The 21,342-nt window shown below is 38.9% G+C and overlaps 1 protein-coding gene across 7 annotated transcripts in view; it reads left to right on the top strand.

Annotated features, from left to right (window-relative positions):
- The window catches only part of add3a (adducin 3 (gamma) a), a 151,353-nt gene that overhangs the window by 98,685 nt on the left and 31,326 nt on the right, over positions 1-21,342 (top strand). The gene's annotated exons all lie outside the window — the stretch shown is intronic.

Here is a 21,342-nt window from a genome sequence, read left to right as displayed (position 1 = left end):
TAATCGGATAGCAAAAGGTTCCTTAAAGAAGATGTTTACTAAATTGAACCAGGTGAAACTAAACTTTTCCACTTGAGGAGTTCTCGATAGAGCATATGGACGGATGAAAAAAATTTTTTTTTCTTAACTGCAAAATGATCATACTTTTTTTTTTTACAATTTTGATATAATTGCTGCTCTATGTGGGTTGCTCAGTCAGCTAAGAGCATGTTTACAGTCTACACTTCAGTTAACAATTAATCGATGACTAAATTAGTTTATGATTTTTATCAATAATCGATTAATCTGATTGATCTGATTTCAGCACTACGTGACACACAGTTTCAGTTTAAATCAAGAGTTTATTTGCAACATTTACAATGGTGGGAATTAAATGTTTCTTAGAGTCTGGCTTCAGCATGAAGACTGCATCTAAAGATGTCACTCTTATCTACCATTTATTTAACACAGAGCTTTTAGGGCTCCTTTTTTTTTTTTTTTTTACATCTTTTACAATCCTCATATCTCCTCTACCTTGTTTTTTCCTTTTTTCAGGTGCCTTATCTCTTAAGGACTGAAAAATGTTAGAGAAGCATGTAATGGTGATACGTCAGTAGCAACAAAAGTTTGGGAACAGCTGCTTTAGTTGAACAATTCAGTGATGATGCCAGCTGCAATAAATCATCCTATATCTTATTCTTTTACTGCTCATGGTGCCTCCAACATTCATTTTGATCATTAGTATCTTCATCATTATTACTTCCATCAGGTGTTGGAATCTACTCTAGTTATAATCAATCTTAGCAAGGATGTATGAAACCAAGAATATAGTATTAATGGAAAATAGTTGCAAATTGAGCCATCTTTAATGTTTGTTCTAGGTTGGTGTGATGCAGATTGCAGATAGAAATTATGTGTTCTGTCTTTCTGTTGTTAATTGGGTACACAAGCTGCGTCCCTAACGACAGCATACACTATAATAACTAACATCTGCAGCTGTGATGTCATTGAATGATGGACTTGTTGTGGATATGAGAGCTATAGCAACACTGCTTGTGCCCGGCTGCAAGCCCTGATGTGATTTTTATTACTTTTTTATTCCTCTCACAATGACGCTCTAATACACATAGGATGATCCAATTTGTTTGGGTCCCTGTCCCGAGGACCACCAATTTCAGACAATGTCCCCCGTTTGACTCATTCAAGTGATGAAAACTCATAAAGAAATACCTAAAAGATGGTTATAATAAATGTAAAGAAAGTGGAGCTGCAGTCACTGTCACAGCGGCACAAAGGCGGTCCATCCGAATACAAAGGCAGCAACCCACGTCATGACTAACCTGCAAACAATGCTTTTAAAACAGGGCAGGCAGAATAAAGCCTCTGTAATGGTTTCTAACTGAGATAGGTCAGTGGAAGTTGATTCTCAGAGAGCTCACTGAGAAGTTTCCCAGAGTTATTTTTCAATACGGAAGGGAGCCCAATAAGCCGCATTTGATCCTGCATCGTCCCTCTTAAATGTCCTTGTTGTTCTATCTTTGTTTTTTAAGTTCAAAGAGGATTTTACTTTATCTGTTTTCTGTTGTGTTTAGCCCGTACCATGGATAAAGTACACTTTATATTGAAATGTTTTACATTGAATGGCTGAGTCTGACCTGCTTGCTGTGTAATTCCAGATGGGGTCAACTTGACTGGTTCCCTTTGAGAAATTGAGATTTTATTTTACCGCAGTGTCTTTCTTCCTGTCTGACCTTTGACATTACTAGTTAGAGGTCCTAGGAAACATGGACCAAAATATATTAAGTGTTTTTCCTGGATGGGGCCGCCTTTTACAGTTGCTTTTTTTTTTTGTATCTCTGCTTCCGTCTCCTTGAACCCCAGTCAGACTCGTCAGATGGCCGCTCACACTGATCCTGGTTCTGCTGGAGGTTTCTTCCTGTTAAAAGGGAGTTTTTCCTCTCCACTGTCACTACAAGCATGCTTAGTGTGAGGGATTGCATTCGAGTCAATGAGTCGCTGCAATCAACTGGTTTTCCTTAGATGGAAAACTTTGAATCAATTTGACTGGATGATCTGGTTGAACTGTAAAGTGCCTTGAAATGACATGTGCTGTGAATTGGCGCTATATAAATAAACTGAATTAAATTGAATTGAATTGATTTCACCACAAAACAAATGTACTCTAACCTAGATTTTTATTTTTACCTTCAGTGTAATATTGAGCTACTGCAAGAAAAGAAACATTTATTTAGCAGCCCTTTATACCTCCATACCAGGAATGTTATCACAGGGTCATTTAATTTTCCAACTTTGATCAGACTGGGAATTACGGCAAGTTTCCAATAAGTCCTCCTATTAATATTTGGATAGCAGAGGCAGCACGATTACAGCAGAGGAACAACCCCACTTTTCAGGATTAGTTGATCATCACCTACGTTTTTGTTTGCTGGATGAGACTGAGGTCATTGGGTGAAAGGGCTCAGATACCTTCCTTTTTATCAAATAGTGTAGAAAACTATAATAAAGGAAAGCTTTAATTTTATAGAAGCTAATTAAAAGCTGCTTGCCAGCATGTTGGTCCAATGTTGATTTTATGGTGGGGGAGCACGTAAGCTAAGCTTTGAATAATTACTAATGGGATGAAAGTGCTTTGAATGCCACAGATGTTTTATTTGGTGGGGTTTGCATGCCCTGCCCGTATCTCTGTGCTTTAAAATCCTCGGCGGAACCAAATACTTGCCTCAAGGTGTAAACATTTACTGCCAAAATATTTGATTTCCCCCTGTCTGCTGGCTGAAAGCGTTTCAATGCCATCGAAAACTTGAAATAAAAACTAAAGTAGAGAATTCATATATCTCAGTTTGTTCTCCAGACTGCAGAGGGATCGATGAGGCTTTTGGATAGTAAACGGGTTACCCCACCCATTAGTACCTGTTGAAACGTTTCCTGTCTTTCTTTCTCCTAGTCAGTAGTTCTGTCCTAATCAAGACATGTCTCAATAAGTTTTAGCAGCGACTGCATCACTTGCGCCTGTGTGTAACTGCCTGTGTTGATGTTGTGACACGGGCAAAAGGAACCGCAGCAGTCAGTGGTTTTATTGAAACCATAATGCAACCACCAGCCACCACGCCCTGGCTCAGTCTGGCTGCTGAAACTCCCCGAATGCTCTGTGAGGCAGAAGCGCTCATGTCAGGTCATGTTTGCTCTGTATTGATTACTTTTAGGATCACAAATACAGTGTTTTCCCCTCTTGAGATGGGATTATTAGGGCTTACATTCTGCTTTAAATCCAATTTTTGGGGGTAGGGGTACAGAGCAGTGCAGCTGTGAAACCTCAGGCTGTATTTAGAAATTTGCATCCCTTTCCCTTGCTTTTATGAAATTTCTTAATACTTGCATCTCCTCTATGCTATATCTGTGCATTTGTGCCCATAAATCATGACTTATTCCCAGCCACATGTAAAGACAAGAGACCATTATGCTGTTCTGTGTTGCGCCCTTTGAACCGTTGTTCGGAGGTTTTACAACACGCCCACCATCTTTGGATATTTACTCTGTCATGTTGACTCAAGGCTCGTCTCTACCTGATGAGCGCATTGCTCTTAAGAGCTGGATTGAGGTGTTAGGTGTTTGGTGTCTCTGTGTCCGGTTTTAAGGATGTACTTTGAATGGCGTCAGGGACAGATTTATGACGTTTAGGATGGAGTGCGTGTCATAAAAAGCACAAATGGATACAGTGCCTGTATTCAAACCTCATGAACTGGAAAAGAAAAAAAAACTCGTACCACATCTAAAAAGTGATACATGCCTATGGTGTTAATACTGTGTTTCTCCACATTCCGTAAAAAAAAAAAAAAAAAAAAAGATCCACTGGACTTGGTTTTCACGATTTCAAGACGTTTCGCCACCTCTCCAGGAAGCTTTCTCGATTCAAATGTCTGGATTGAGAAAGCTTCCTGGAGAGGTGGCGAAACGTCTTCAAATCTTGGAAACCAAGTCCAGTGGATATTTTTTTGAATTTTTACGGAATGACTATGACCTGGCTGACTGAGAACCTTCATCAGCATGTGTTTCTCCAAAGTTTCTCCCAGACATCACCAGTTTCCTGAATCTTACTTCTGGACTGGGCCGTTGTAACACATGAATATACCCTAATCTAAACCATCTCACTGTAGTTCTGTTCGGATGTTTAGGCTTAATGTCTTGCTTGAAGGAGAACCTCTGAGCCATACCGAGTTTTCTGCTGCCTCTGACAAGTTTGGATCCATCATTGTCCTCTATTTTAGCCATTTTAGCTGGATGTTGCCATCAACGTACATCACCATGGAGATACTGCTTTTAGGGTACTTTGCAGTTCTAGGTTTTTGCAACAGACATCACCTTAAAAGATTGATTTGGTCTAATCTTTGCAGAGCATTGTGTGGGTCTCTGCAGACTTACCTAGCCCCTTTTGCCTGCTTCTCTGGTTAGTTCCTTCCTTGCTCAGCATGTTTAGGTTAGATAGAAAAACATGTAGGTTTGCAGTTAATTCAAACTTCCCAAAACATTTAGATATATGCTGGTAGAAGAAAGTTCATTGTAATGCATTTTTGTAGGGGTGTCAAAGTAAAGGATGCTGCAGACAAATTCACAACAAACGTGAATGTGAATACTTCTGGTGGGTGCTTTAAGTTGGACTGGACGTTTCTGTGGAGACTTTAAAGTTACCTGTTCTGTCTCTGACCTTAAGAAGTAATCAGCTTTCTGCACATGCTCAGGCGGTTTCCTTGGCATTCACTGTTTGTCATGGTAATCTTAAAGGGAAAGTACACCTCCCTGCTGCAGGTTTCCATTTCACATTTTGCTGATGTCCCTGATTTAGGGATTCCAGCAGAGCCAGCAGCTGAGTGCATCTAAGGGCACTGCCCGAGCAGACAGTTGTCTGCAGGCTGCTGTTGTGCCATTGTCGATTGTCTGTTCAGCCGAGCTTCAATAAAACTTTATGCTCTGCTTCTAACAAGTCAGCCGCCATGACATCCTTATCATAAGGAACTCAGCTTCTTGAGTTAGTGGGCAGATTGTTGGTGGAAGAACTAGTGATTTGACTCTAATATTAGACACATTCACCATAATGACCTTGAGTTTTTGCTAGTGTTGCGCCGATGCCATTTTTTGGCCACGATACCTGGCTGTGCAGTATTGGCCGATACCATCTGTTTGAAATAGATGCGTGTGTGTGTGTGTGTGTGTGTGGGCGTGTGTGTGTGTGTGTGTGTGTGTGTGTGTGTGTATATATGAAGAACTGCATACTACTTGGATGTAAAATAATGGCTTTGTCAAGCTGCTGCCTACCTTTGTGAAGCAGGAAAAAGACTAATAAAAAGTGAATCCAGTAGAACTTTTTATTGCCTACCTGGAATGGGTGACAATAGCTGAATAAACTTTTCGGCTCTCAAAATGGTATTGGTGCCCTATTTGTTGGTACTTGTCGATATCGATACCACCATTTTAGTGCTACATCGGGGCCCCGCCCCATACTGGTACCGGTGCAGCTCTAGTTTTTGCACATCAATAAATTAATATTGAAACAAGCATTGTGGGTCTTGCTGCCTTGCAGTATTTATTGTACAACCGAGGGGAAAGGGAGACCTTTTCGTGTTGTCTGGAACATATCTAGTTCAGGCAGCAGAATGGTACGGCCATGAAGATGGTGATTTAAAAATATGGTATTAATGCACGGTTGCAACGCTTCATACTGACTAAATGAAAGAAAAATTGAAAGGACAGGACATTACGAGACAAATCTTTCAACAGTAGATAAAGCTTTCGGATTAGAAAATAGTGCAAAGAATTGTCTAATCAGGTTGGATCTCCTGAACTTGTTGATTTGGATGGATGGGTAAATAAATTCCTGTCTCCCGGCTGTGACCAGTGTATTGATAAAAAAAAAAGCTGTGAAAAGTTGGGTTTTCTGTTTATTCTCCTATCCTGCCTTTAGTCCAGACTTGCAGACTCCTTTTTCCAAAACTATAATAACTGTTGTGTCATCGTTTGACGTTTAGTTGCGTCACTGCTTTGAACTGCACCACAGTGCATTTGTGTCCGTTGCTGTGCCTGAGTGCTGCACGTGTGGCGACACACTGCTGCGTTTGTTGTTTCTGCTCCGTGTGGTTTTGAACGTGAGCCAAACAGTTATGAGGCACCAGTGAACAGGTGGCTCCCTGTAGTGATCGCACACAGACCTCTGGCCTCTCAGGGCGGCTTTTCCAATATTCAGACACAACAATAACTCTGGTGACACCAGCTGGACGTGGCATTATGTCTGCTTCTCCAGCTTTCCCTTTTTGAAGGGAAAGCAGCTCATCATTAGCTGGGTTTCCTCTCCTTTCTTTTTTTCCATCTATCCTTTCTCTGATTGTTTTCATTTTCGTTTTTATGGGTCTGCTGGCAGTCGCAGATTACATGTTGCCACTGCTCAGATGGCAGGTTTTATTTTAAGCTAGAGATGAGAGCAGACTGGATAAACTCTTCCCTCCTCTTTCAGTCCTTGTGTACGTCAACCTTCTAACTAAACTCAAACTTTTCATTTGTTTTTTCAATTCACAAAGCTTTCTGGAAAGTTATTTACCCAACAACAGGAGTTAAAGTCATACCCCAAACTGGTAGATAATTAAAGAGAAAATGAATTCACACCCTGCTAAAAACAGACATAAATATTCACATCTCTTGGACTTGGACACATTATACTTCTAAGTTCTGTATAACTGGGAAGCAGAAAGAAATGAAATATATATCCTATTTTTGCAATTAAATCTAAAAGGACCCACCAACACCACCATACCACACACACATCTTTTTCTCTATCCTCATGGGGACTTTCAATTGACTTCCATTAATTTCTAACCCATTTCTACAGCCTAAACGTGACCATTTGCCTATCCCGAACCATTACAGGTTCATACCTTACCCTAATACTTACCTAAACTCAATTCACACCTTAGTCCGAAACCTAACAGCTTAGCCTAAAACAGCATTTGTACCCATAGGGATCAGATATTGGTTCTCAATACAGCACTCGGTGGCCATGATGTGCTAAGATTTATAGAAAATGGTCCCCACCATGTAATAGATACACATCTACAAACACGACTAACTGCTTTAGCTGCAGAGCTCAGGTTTAATTTCTACCTGATTGAACACCTGGAGGTCATTTGAATTGGATAATTGGATATTTGAATTGGATAACTTAATTTTTCAATTTTTCCACCACTTTTCAGCTGGATTTAAATCAGGGCTTTGACTTGGCCAGTTTAAAACATTAAAAGAAAATCAGTGGGCACAACTCCAATAAAAAAAAAAAAAAAGGTGAAGTAAATGTCTGCACGGTTATACAGCAGGGTAACACAAAAAAATCTGGATAACCAGAACTCAGATTTTTTTAAAGGCAAGAACTCTTCTCGGTTGCATCATGTTGTCAGCTTAACAGAAGCACGTTTTTGCCCTTATTAAAGCTACAGTGTGTAATTTTCAGCGACATCTAGCGGTCAGACTGCAGACTGCAGCAACATGAACATCCCCCCCCACCGCTTCTCCCCCCCAACAGTACAGCGAGCGTTACGGGACAAAATGTCTTCCACGACGTCCGCATCACCTACCTTCTCAAGTGATGAGGTTTGTTTACATAGATAATTTTACAGATAGTATTTCATTAGTCTGTGTAGGGTATAGATTTCATGTAGACTTCAGATAATAATTATACCCGTTATTTTTTCTACATCGTTGTGACGTTTTGGCGATCTCGCAATCACTAGATTGTTGGCTCTGCGCTGCCGTAGCGCAAAGATGTCTGCCTCCATGGCTGCGAGACCCGCTCCTATGTAATTATAAATAACGAATTCTAAGGCAATGCAAATATTAAGGTTAAGAGGCTGAGCTCGTAGATGATGATAAATAACATAGTTAGTATAATATATTACATTTCTGACTGTATATCCCTGTAATTATTACACACTGTAGCTTTAAATTAATAAAGAACCTTAGAGTGCTGGTTATCCACTGTGAAGCATTAACATGTTGTGCTTGTAGCTCTGGCTGTGTATGAAGGGCTGTGTTCAGCTGGAAGGTGAAAAATGCTCCAGTACTGTTTTATTTTCTTTCTTTGGTACTAAACAGCATTCAGCTCCATCTACCTTACTGTTTTTCACAACATGCTTCCCCATTTCTGCTAATGAAAAGCATCTTCAGAGCATAATGCGGCCATCACCATGTTACTAGGTCTTAATTTTTTTAATCCCTGAATTCACTAATCTGATTAATTTTGAAGCCATTGCTGTTTATTTAGCAGTATCTAAGCAAACAGCTGTTGCCTCTAACCTTTACCTTTTCAGATTTTTATTTTCTAAAGAAATGCAGACTGCACAAATTGGCCTATTTATCATTTCAAAGTTATATGAAATAGGCTGACGTTTTAAGCGTTAAATTAACAAAGGGTAGGATGAATATGATAAAGCACAATATTGCATTAACTTTGTTTTTTCTTTTAATTACGAGATTCTGGTGAAGTTTATGGAATTAAATAGGCATGCATTGTTTAGTATTATTTATATTTGAACAAAGTTTAGATTTATTCATGTATTTTATGGATTGATGAATTTAATTGTAGTGCTTTCTAAATCTAGATCCTTCTTGGGCGTTGAAGTGAATTTGTCTTTCATGATTGTATCTGTGAGCGACTGGTTTGAATGATATAAACTTGATGAAATTTGGCTTCAGGTCTTTTATGAGGCTCTCTGAGGTTTTCTGTTACACAGAAAAGAGATTTCCATGCACACAAGTTCATAAAAACAGATTATTATTTTTTTGTGTGCAGAGTCTAAATCAAGGTATTAATGTGTTTTTGTTATATTATGCGGAAAGCCTCTCTGTGTTTATCTGTAGCGGCTGGGATTTACCATAACTGAGTGTGGGAGGGTAAAAGCCATCACGAGCACCAGATTAAATTTAGATGAAATTTAATTTGACTTGTTCCTCCACATGCTGCTTCTATTTTAAGTATCATGATTCATCCTGCTTTTATTTTCCTACTATCCCCTCGTTCTTTACCCCAGTCTTTACATGTAAAGCATGTGCTGCTGTTTGTTCTCTGTGATTTACATGTATTGATCCCCACCTATTTGCACTTGTTCTGAGACTTTCGTAGAAAGTTCACCCCTCACTTTTTCCAGGGATGAAAAGCAGATAATTTATTGGCCATTCGATGGGCTCTTCTGAAAACCCCCAGATGTAAAGCTACTGTCACAAGTGTTTATAATGTCTTCCCGCTTTCTCTTTTGGGCCCTGAAGGTCTCGTCTGATAGAACATTAGTGGCTTCAGAGGGTCTCTTTAAAGCAGCCACATTTCCTCCCTGAACCAAGCTCTGGCAGCTGTGTTTTCTTTTGGGAATTTCAGCCAGTTGAACTTCCAGGAGTCCTTGAAATACAGGACTCTCCAGAGTACTATTTAAAATCTCAGAAAGCAGTCTTACTTTATTTGAGTTAGGGTCAAGTTTTAACATTTTCAACCCAGATTGGTCTGCAACGAGCTATAGTTATTGTTTTTTTTTTTGTTTTTTTTTTGTTTCTGTTGTTTAAGCAATTCTTCTATAAAACACCCGATATAAAATCAATTGGTGAAATAAGGTATGATTTTCTGTGCATCTTTCATATTTTTTAGAAAACAATACTAGTTTAAGTATTTGTTCATTCAATTTGTATATTTTTGAGTTGAAATAAAACACCATCCATCCATCGATTTCCGTCACACTTTATCCCTGCTGGGATCGCGAGGGTTGCTGGTCCCTATCTCCAGCTGACTATGGGCGAGAGGCGAGGTACTGTCCACCAGGTTGCCAGTCCATCAGGGAGAACATGCAGAAAAACCCCTGGCCGGGATTTGAACCCGGAACCTTCTTGCTGCAAGGAAGCAGTGCTATAAACAAGATTATTCTAGCTGTGGTAGTTATTCAATAAGATAATTGTGGCAGTACTAAAAATAAGTTTTTTACTGTTCAATTAAAGCTCATAGAGCATGTTATGTGTTTTGGTTTCAATTGTTTGTGTAAAAGCATTGACTCTGTAGTATGTCTTGTTAGAAGTATAGCAGTTATTTGGAGACTAGTTGATAACACCCTGAATAAATCTGACTTTTTATTACTAAAGATCATAATTATTTAGCCTGAGGTAGTCCTACTCAATTCTAGTCAGAATATGAGTCTGATACTGCTCCATAGAGCTGTGATTATGGGGCGTGTTTCGAACGAACCAGGAAAAAAAATGCCTCTGCACTCAATTGGATAGACCTACAACCAATAAGAGCAACGGAGTGCGTGATGTATGTTAGCGAACGTACAATGTTACCTACTATGTTTACAACATGGGATTAATATCACAACATTGCGAGTTATTTAGTAAATCAGACAGTCAGATGATCTGTTACCATTTGTAAGTTAGATGAACTTCTTCCACGACGATACCCATAACGTTGGCTTGAAAAACATCGGAGCCTAGCATGTCCCTCCACTTATTGTTCAGCAGCCAGGATTCCGGGCTTCCGAAAAGGAGCTGGCAACGACCGCTGGCTATATCCACCTCGTCGTTCACGCCGAGTTGCATCGCCGTGATGCCCATTTCAGTTGCTTCTTTCACTTGGTCCTCCATGAGTGCGACCAAAGGAGAAACAACAATGACCAATGGGTTTTCATTGTGTCCCATCTTCTTAGCAACCAAGGGAGCCAGCTGATAAATTAAACTTTTACCGAATCTCGTAGGAAGGACGCCAAAAACATCTTTCTTTTCAACAAATGCCTTGATCGCGTTTCTCTGTTCCTCTTTTAAAATTAATTTGCTAATAGCAGAATCTACACACCTCAGCTCTCCAGCGGCAGCCATTGTTGTTGTCACCCAAGCGCACTTTGGTGACATGGTTGATTACGTTACTGTTGATCATCTGTCCATCATCGTATAAAGCCCACCCTGACAATTTGATTGGCCCGCCAGATATTGTGCGAGCATACTCGCGCTACTATTGAGCAATGCCAGACCGAACTTCCCCACCTCGAATGTTGTGGGCGGGACTAAGTTCGGAATGGCACCCAGGCTAATATTTATTTAGGTCACCAGCTACATTTTACAATCTTTGAGTTAAATTAAGATCCTTAAAGGTATACTATGCAACTGGTGTTGATTTTCCAGCGAGGCTCCCCCCAGAGGTCGAAAGTAAAAGTGTACTGTCGTAAATATGCACAGCTCTTCTCCTGGTTTCTCCGTCAAGCCAGGCGCGGTTGTTTTGAGCTCAGCAGACAGGCAAACGCAACGAATGACTAACACAGTGAAAGTATGAACATGCACACAGAGAGAGAGAAACCATTCCAATGTTACTTACAATCGCATCAGCAGAAACGCGAGGTCCGCGTCAGCCTTGCAGCCTTCTTTTTATTTTAGCTCTCACCATTCGGAAAAAGCTTGCCCGATGTTCACCCGTGTACGACTCCTCTCTCTGTCCGGAGCCCTTTTCCTCCTTCTTGCCTGCTCCGACATGGGCTTTCGCTGTTTTCACGCTGGTTCCGCCATGATAACTGCACAAAGATTGCCACTGTGCTAGCAACGAGCATGTTTTTAACTGGGGGCGTGTAGCAGTTCTCGCCGTAAAGCAAGACCGACTCTCGCGAGACTTCTGAGCCTGTGGGTGTGGGCCGAGGGCTCCTGCAATTGCAAGTGCGGTATTTCCCCCACAGACCACCAGGGCGGTCGAAAATACCTTTTGTTCAACCTGAAATGACTCATTTAATCATCCAAAACATTATGGAACACATTAATTAACTGAAAAATGTTGCATAGTGTGCCTTTAACTCGATCCAAGAACCGGTCTAGAGTCTAGACCAACCTGCGTCTCATCAATGGCTACTGTAGATATGCACCAGCACTTCACAACCATTTCAAGGATAAACGCTGACAATTATATGATGTTGTAATTAATAATGAAACCTTAAATAATCCCACTAGTGATTCATTTTTGTCTTTTTGTTTTCTGTAAAGGTTAACAAGTGCACTGTGAAAGGGCAAAGAGAGTCGTCAGATGTAGCAGCTGCAGTCTTTGGGCAGTTTCACTGACGCACTCCCTAATGAAATGGGAAGATCGATTCTCCTCTTTCTAACACTGTCACGTTGGAGGCTTGAAGGAGCAGCACTGTGCTTATATAACTGGGGAGACAGTGTCTGAAATTATAGGCCTGATCTGCCCTCAAACTGTTTGTCTTTTAGGACATAGCTGCAATGTGAGTCCTTGTCGAGGCTTATTTCTCTTTTCTGTCTCTCTTCTCTGATTTGGAGTCTGCAGTTGCTGTCATCAGTTTTTCTTTCCAAGTTTGGAAGATAATAAAAATCCAGGTCATTGTGTTCTTTCAGGTGGACTAGGAAAATGTTTTATGCTTGAATGTCTGTATCATTGGGAATTCTGCAGGGCTTATAAAAGTTACATTTACAAAATTTCCCCCAAGTGATCTTAATCTCAGTTGATCAGAAATTAAAAATCCTTGTTTAAATGGAAACTAAATAAAATGATCATGACATGTGTATACATGCACCAGGCATTCAATCACATGGGACTGAGTTGTAGAAAAAGAAGCTGCCTGTTTTGTAAACAAACCTGTATTTCATCGCTCATCCTCAACTTTAGCTACTCTTTGTTTCTGCGTTGCACATTTATGTTTCTTCATTTTTACTAAAAGCAGTGAGGGAAAATGGGCTACCTCTGTACCGCCACTCTGGTATAAAGTGCTGTGCTGTGCGGCAGTTGAGGCAGTAACAGTGAAAGACATGGCCTGACTCAAACCCCAAACAACATGGATACCAAAATAACCAAATGATCAATATGTTCTGATAAACATATAAAGTAGAAAAATATTGAAATCTATAGTGATATTGCAATATGATGATAAAATGTTGCACTTGTGGAAATTACCTGCTTTTGCTTTATTAAAAGGGTCATAAAATACAAAGCCGAGTCTACATTTTGTTTGTTCCTGGTGTTGTTTAAGCAATTCTTCTATAAAACACCCGATATAACATCAATTGGTGAAATAAGGTATGATTTTCTGTGCATCTTTCATATTTTTTAGAAAACAATACTAGTTTAAGTATTTGTTCATTCAATTTGTATATTTTAGAGTTGAAATAAAACACCATCCATCCATCGATATTCCGTCACGCTCTATCCCTGCTGGGATCACAGGGGCCGCCTGTGTCCAGGCTACCGTCACCGGGTCGGGTTCGGTCGCTACATCCCCCGCTACGTCCCCCGCTGGGAGCTCACGGCTCGGTTCTGCTGCACTATAGTTGACCAAAATCCCGGACATTTTTTTAGGTATGAAAAGTAGGACATGTCCGGGAAAAAGGGATGTTTCAGTGAATGAGTGCTTGTTGCTATGATGCGTCTTTTTCCTCAGCAGCTTCACTTGTTGTAAACCAACCAATCAGCGCAGAGCTCATCTAAATATTCATGAGCATACCATAAATGGAAGACACAGTGTTGTTTCATTCTTTTAACCAGGCTTGCATTAGGGCTCATAGAACAGAAAATATGCCATTTTCAGCCCAACCAATGTTACACACCCTATTCAGAGACCTTAAGGACCAGTATCAAATACCCTGTATAATCATTCTATGACCACTTTAAGTAAATAAGTCAACCTCTGTTTCAATGTTGTTATAGATATACTAATACTAAAAAGAAAACATTGATATTTATGCTTAATTTTATCATACAGTCAAAGTCTGGCCTATATTAAACCGTCTTAGTTCTAAATCAGCCACGTTTTGTTGTTTTTTTGTTTTTTTTTTAAGATAACCAGTTTTAGGGTATTTTAAAATAAAACTATAAAAAACATCCTTCAACATGAAGACAGTGAGGATGATTTCATGCTGAAACTATTGAAAGTCACACAGCTTTTGTTGAAGACGCAAGCAGAGACGTGTCAGGCTGGCTTCATTTCAGGAAAGTTGAGAAAAGTAACACAATTTTTTTCTCCATAAGGATGATGTGGAATAGTTTGAGTGTCACCTAGACTCAAAAGGGCGAAGTAGTGCAATTGGGAGTGTTAAAGGTTTTGAATGAGCCAACAGAACAGCCATTCAGAGCAAATCAGGTTTCACTTCACCTAAAGGCATCAATATGGTGAAGCACCTGACAAACTGCTGATTTAATGCTTCTTTTATTTTGAAAGAACAATATGTTTCCTGTGAATCTACATCAGGTTACATAGCTCCTCCATATTGTGTTTCAGCCTGTAATTCGACTCTGGCAGTGCATCTGATATTTGTCTTATTTGCTGTAATAAAGTAACTGAATCTGATTTCCTGTTTTTGATGTGAAAGAAGCAGATGTGATGAAAGGCTTCTCCAAACACACCACAGCAGCTGAAAATCCCAGCTGCCATGTGATGTTGTTTTCACTGCTGCAGAAGTGTGTGTGGGCTGGGGTGGGTGTCGTCTGAAATATTAACGATACGATCCGCTACATGTTCAAGGATTAATCCGTTTCATTGAGAGGAATCAAATCCCTGCTGCCATAAGCTTCCCGAGAACTCACACGCACATATCAGGGAGCAGATGGCTGCCACTTTAAATGGTGCTTGACATGTCTTGTCATGGCGCCTCACATGGTTTCTGATCGGTAGGGCTGTAAGATGATAAAAGTTAAAAGTTAACTTGGTGCATAAGAGAAAATGGGCATTTCTTTCTTAGATTCGGTTCATTCTGAAGTATAGTTGTGTCTTAACTAGAACAGCATCACTCATCTCTAATATGGTGCATAGACGTAAAAACTCACCAAAAACAATTATTTTTATTCTAAATGACAAATTTCTGTGAATGAGAGATAATTTTACCATCCAGAAGGAGATTAAGCCTCATGTTGTCTCTTTCATCTCTTTATTATATGCTGGCGTTGCAGATGAAAAGATTCAAGGATATTAATGGAAGGTTTGGGGAAAGAAATAGGTTTGCTGGGAAAGGAAAAGGACCTGAGGAACGTCAGTCTGTGGGTTGTTTTCTACAGGAAGAGGAAAGAAAACAGCTCGACAAATGTAGGCAAACTGAAAGCTGCTAATTTCCTGAATACTGGAACTGAAACAATGAATCGGATTAATCATGATTAATCGATTATTGAAATAATCGTCAACTAATTTACCAATCGATTGATCCTTAACTGGGGTATACAGACTCTAACACGTCTTTAGCTGACAGAGCGACCCGCTTAGAGCAGTTATCATACAAAATTGTAAAAAATAAAATAAAATGTAACCATTTTGCATTTAAGAAAAAAAAAAATAATAATCTTTCAATATGCTCTATCCAAAACTGCTCAAGTGGAAAAGTTTTAGTTTCACCTGGTTAAAATTTGCAAAAAATCTTCTTTAAGGGACCTTTGACTATCCAATTATAAATCGCTTTATCGGAAAAATAATCAGCAGATTAATCGGTTTGCAAAATAAATGTTAGTTGCAGCCCTATTGAATACCAAAATGAACTACAGGCTTATCAGTATAATGACATGCCGTGCTGCATTAATTCTTGCAAATAAATGTATATATGCATTCTGTTCAGTTTAATCTTTATATAATATTATTTTCACCTTTTAAATTAATTTCTTGATCTAGATGCTTTATTTTAATGTAATATGAAATTGGTCTCTGTTAGGAAAAACAGTGCCTTTGTTGCATTTAGCTCCATTTAATGGTTTTCAACCGTTCAGCTCATTGTCTTGGTTCAACTTCAAATGGTTAACTCAAAGCTCTTGTTTCACTTTTATATTCTTTGTCAGCTACCAAAGCCCAGATATGCGCTCCAGTTCTCCTAGCAGACCCAATGTTGTTGGAATAAATCAAATGAAGCTGTATTTACAGTCTACTTTTATGCAAATCCTTGCTGTCAAGTTGAACATGTAGGTTTAAAAAGCTATTGAAATGGAATTGCCCTACTCCTTTGCAAAACCAGTTTAACGGTGTGGAGTTATCAAATTGCAGAAGCAAACGGAGTAAAACATACTGGCAGATTATAACAGTCAGAACTCTCCAGCGCAGACTATCGAAAAAAAACCTTGCTTCTCTGATAAGAAGCAACAAGTTGTTGTTGTAGATCGTTTTACATTCATCTCTAAAATACTCAGTCAGCAACAAAAACTGCAAACAAAATGTTAAAAAAAAGTTCGACATCCGCAACCAACCAACTACCACGGCAACCTGGCCACCAGGGACTGAGGAATGTCTGGCTGGTGTTCAGAAGCAGCAGTGATCTGGGACTGTATGTGTCCTGTCACGGTTGGGCTGCTCTGTTTCTTACAAAAACACGCCCACAGAGGCATAAAACCAGAGAGCCGTCTCTGTTGGTGGTACATTAATGGAGCTTACTCATGGGTTTACTGGAGGGATGGAGGAAGAGAAAAGGGGGGAGTTAATGGGTTAGACGTGTTTCTGTGCTCACATGGAGCTCTTTTGGGTGCATGTCATCGGTTGCATGAATTATTAGATAAAACAAGGGCAACAATTTAATATTTGGCACACAAGAAACCTTTCTGGCCTGTTTTCTTCAAACAGAACTTCTTTAATTACTGGATCCTAGGTCAGACCGTACTATAGATTTTTTAAATCTTTTTTTATTTTTACAGAAAGGGTGTATTTTAATTAGCTAACTTAGGAATAATGGCAATTTCTAGAGAATTGCTTTTTCTTTACTGTTAAAATTCAGCTCTCAGATGTGAAGGCTTCTGATTGGCTAATTCACAAAGTATGTGGGTAAATTGGTAGTATCCTGTGGAGTGAGCCCACCCCTCTAACACAATGCTTCCCTGTTTGATATCCTAGGAAAGTGAAAAGACATCAACATAGATATGTAGAAGATAAATGTGGACCTGCACAGGTCTATTCTACTGCTGGATACAATATCCTGATACCCAAAGGTGCCATTTATAAACCACAAAGGGGTGTCCTGCCTTCATATTGTTCAGAAGGAATACATGTTCCTAGAGAGGATTGTTTTTTATGTCAGGATGTGTGGAGGTTTTTAGAGGACCCAAACACAGAGACGGAAGCTGAGGTGGATTCTTGAGGATTTAATGCAGATCCAAAGGGCAACAGAAGAAAAAGTCCTAAAGCAAAATACAGAAAACCAAAAGAACCAGGAGACCTCGGGTAAAACAAGCATGAGGAGCAAACCAGCAAAGAGAAACTGCACAAGAGGAGAATAAATGGGAGACTGAATAAAGACTGGACTAATTAGCCGATGAGGAGCAGGTGTGGATGGAAGAATCTAGAAGAGAGCTAGGGGGAAGAGACTGACACAAGGGGGTAAACAAGAAATACAATATCAAATGCAACCAGAAAGCAACACAAAATGGAAATAAAACCAATGAAAACTCAAAAGGAAAACTGACCATGGCAAACTGACATTTTAGCAGAAGAAAAAGACACAGAAAAGGTAAAGTTGATAAAATTGTGTCCTATGTACAATGAAAGTAGTTCTATATAGACATGGGCTGGAAGTGAGGGTTAGGTGGAGGACCTTACTTCAAAAGCAGCATAAATAAAAATCTGATTACAGTTTGAATATGCTGGTTGTTGGAGTTGCTGCAGCATGTTGTTGCAGTAGCATTTTTATTGTGTTTCCTGCTGCAGGTGTGACTGATGCACCTGACAAAATAGGGGATATTATGAGAAAGGAACATAATATTGAAATGTTGAGGTCACATTTCAAGACATTAATTTGGGTAAAAATTGTTGTTAAAATGGATGCTGGCAATGATCACACAGCAAACTATTCAGAAAAGCTTGAGGAAGGAAGCAAAGCATTGGTGTCAAACAGCTTAAAGGCATTTCTACCAAACTCTTAGAAAATATAAGTAAATGAAGTAATTCTGTCATTATTATGTCATTAAGAAGCTAGAAATACTTTTGCAATCTCAATAATCTAAAACAGATCTCATGTCTTAAGTTATTGCGACAGTGAAAGATAGAATTGTTTATATATTTAGGGTATGTAAACAGCTGGTTTAAATTTATAAAGTAATGCAGCAGAGACAGCCTTCATGGTATTGACTGAAAGTCTTGTTTTTTTCCACTGCCTAAAAGAACTGCAGATCTTTTTTTAATTGTCATCCTAGACATTTTAAACTGATTATTGCATCTTTCCTTCTTCACACTGATGGTTAGTTTCGACTGGTCTTCACTCGGCAACAGACTCAAAATAGAAGAGTGTAGATTTTGTTAGAAAGCTCTGGTTTCGCTAAGCTTAGATTATGTTTATTAATTAGAAAAGGTTATTGAGTTCATTACTTGCAGGCCTGACCTTGATTTAGCTGTAAAATTATGACTAATAAAAGGTATAATGTGTGGAAACATGGTTTTCTGTTTAGTTTTCTTTATTGATGTCTCTCTCTTCTATTCAGCCTTTCTCCACAAGTTGTTTATTATGACTCAGTTTTAGTCTGTTAATTTACACCAATTGCTCCTTGCATCTGATAGTTAGGCATGGTTACCATAAAACGTCTTTATATTCCTCATTTTGTTCTACTAAGTACTCTAAAGTGTAGCAGCAGAGAACCCTCTTGCAGCTGGGCTGTTTCCAAATGATACCCTGGAATTTTAATGGGTAGGTGGAGGCCCAGCTGGTGAAAACCTGAATAAATGTTGAGCCTAACTCCACCAACATTAAACAAGAGCAGAAACAAAGTGATTTCAGCTTAAGTTAGTGTCTGTAGACAAGCAAAGCAAAAATTTTTGAAACACAGTTTAGATGGAAATCTTTTTTTTTTGTTTTTTTGTTTAATGGAGCCCAATAGTACCATCCACCCCGATTCTGAAAACACTTTCAGTAAAATAGGATTTTGAATGTTTGTTTATGAGCAGGCCTGAGTTTACTTGGAGCTTAGAGGAGCTATCCAAATACAGAGACAGTTACTAATGGTGCCTTTTAGTGAATGTGTGTTAAATAAAAAGAACTAAAAAAAACCCTGAAGTGATCATGAATTTCAATAACATAACCTCTCTTAAGTCTTTATAAAATTGTCATGATTATTGTTACCCTCCCTTTAGAAGAAATACAGCCAAACATTACCCTTTTTTCTGGGGTACAAATATGATGTAACTAGGGCTGAAACAATTAATCAGATTAATCGTGATTATTCGATTATTGAAATAATAGTCAACTAATAGTAATCGATTTATCGTTAATGTGATCGTAGACACACTAAAACACTTAAGCTGACAGAGTGACCCACTTAGAGCAGTAATTATAGCAAAATTGCAATAAAAATATTAAAACATTTTTCATTTAAGATTAAAAAAAGGTTTTCATGTGTAAATATGCTCTATCCAGAACTCCTCGAGTGGATATTTTTTAGTTTCACGTCGTTTAATATTGTAAAACATCTTCTTTAATGAACCTTTGGCTATCTGATTATTTTTATTATTCGGTTAGTCGAAAAAATTATCGACAGATTATACAATTTGTAAAATAATCATTAGTTGCAGGCCTAGATTCAATCGATACAGTCCCTTCACTTTTAACCACCTCAACAGGTCTCAATTGATTCTATTAGAATGGTGGTTGGCATAAGAAAAAAATAACTGTCCATCTTACTATCACAAAATGTAAATGTATAAAGTTTTCTGAGTTTTCATAGAAATAAAAAAAAACAATCCAGGTGGATTTGTGTGTAACGGAGACAAAGTGGGATAAAATCTTTTGCTGAAGGCTCCTTTAACTTTGTTAGAGCATTTTATAACAGTCATAAGGGGCAAGGATCAAAAAAACGTGGTCAAATAAAACATTTTAACCTCCAGGGGTACCAATGGTGATTCCTTCAGGGATTTTTCCTAGCATGGGACGTCCCCATCCCATAGTGATTATACCAATGCAATAGCAAATAGATTTTCCGCCCTTTTTACACATCTTTATCAGAGGCAGCAAACAGGGTAATAGCTGTCTGAGTTTCAAAAGGGATGCATTATTTTAAAAAAGAAACACTAATGGGAATATCTCCAATAAGCCTTGATGACATCATCAATCCGATCTAAAGACTTTGCCTTGTTTTAGATATTATGTCAAATGTTTATGAGCCAAAAAGACAAAATCGCTGCATTTTTTTTTTAACATCACACTCTTGGTTTTTACTGAAGAAGCAAATCCAGATACCTGTTTCCTTTGAATTTGAATTTTAGATACGCTGTAGATATGATTGGGTTTTCTACTTTTAAAAACAGCGATTAGGAAATTGTCGTCATGAAAATGTAACCATTTAAAAGCATTTCTGTGCATCTTAACCTCCCAGATTGTCAGATATTACCATAGCCCTGTGTGTTTGCCTTGCGATCTAGTTGGATAATCCTCTGCACCGGTCACAGCTTTAATGACATTAGCAGGTAAACAAAGGCTGGTGCCCCTCCCTGGAAGTTGCCTAGAGATTCCCTGGACATAAAGTATCTGATGTTGTATTTTCACGTTACCTCTGCAGTCTGAGCTTTGGAGGCATGTCTAGCTTTGATCTTCACATTTCCAGACATGTCTCATAACTGCTCTTTGAACCTATATTTCACATTTAATAAAAGTAACATTAAAATCATCAGCTATGTTTGTTTCTCCACTCTTACATAAGGCGCTGCTAGAATGCAGCATAGTATATGCTGTCCCTGAACTGATCAGATAACCGTGGCCTGAACATGAGGATTAACAGGAAACACACATACTCATGCCACAAAGCCAATCACAACCAAGAAGAGGGAGATAACTGCACAACCAATCCCAACACGTCTTGCTCTGGGGCAGCCAATCCTGATCCTTCAAGGGGGGAGTCAGATTGACACCCATGGAGGATTTCTAATCTATGATTAACGCATCTTCGTCAGTCGTCCTCAGTTCCTCCTGTTGACACGGCTTCTTTCTCCGTGTCTCTGCTTCAGTCTATCTTCTTGCTGATGATAGTGGTCCTCTCCATGTGTTCTCTTGGCCGTTTTCTAGATCTTTTTATTTCTCTGCTGAGTAAACTTTCTTATTTTTTTAAGGATGCAGTATAGGTCCTGATCAACGTCTTTATGTTGTTATACCAGTCCAATTCAGATCAGGTGCTTTCATATACCAAGTCCCATATGAAAATTATATTTGTTGCAATCATTTGGTTAAAGTTTTCTTTTCTATAGAAATGACATAAAGGTGCCAATGTTCCTAAAGGTAAAACATGTAATTTCAAGATTTTTGCCTGTATAAAAAAACAACAACACAAAAATCCTAAAATTATGTGAGTTGAACAGTTTCAGGTTGTGTAATAAGCTGGTCTAATATAACCAGTTATAAACAAAT

The sequence above is a fragment of the Cyprinodon tularosa genome, unplaced genomic scaffold, assembly GCF_016077235.1.
Source record: "Cyprinodon tularosa strain WSP-4 unplaced genomic scaffold, ASM1607723v1 ctg108, whole genome shotgun sequence".
NCBI lineage: Eukaryota > Metazoa > Chordata > Actinopteri > Cyprinodontiformes > Cyprinodontidae > Cyprinodon > Cyprinodon tularosa.
Note: the sequence above shows the minus strand (reverse complement) of the source record. Positions and strands in the feature narration are given on the sequence as shown.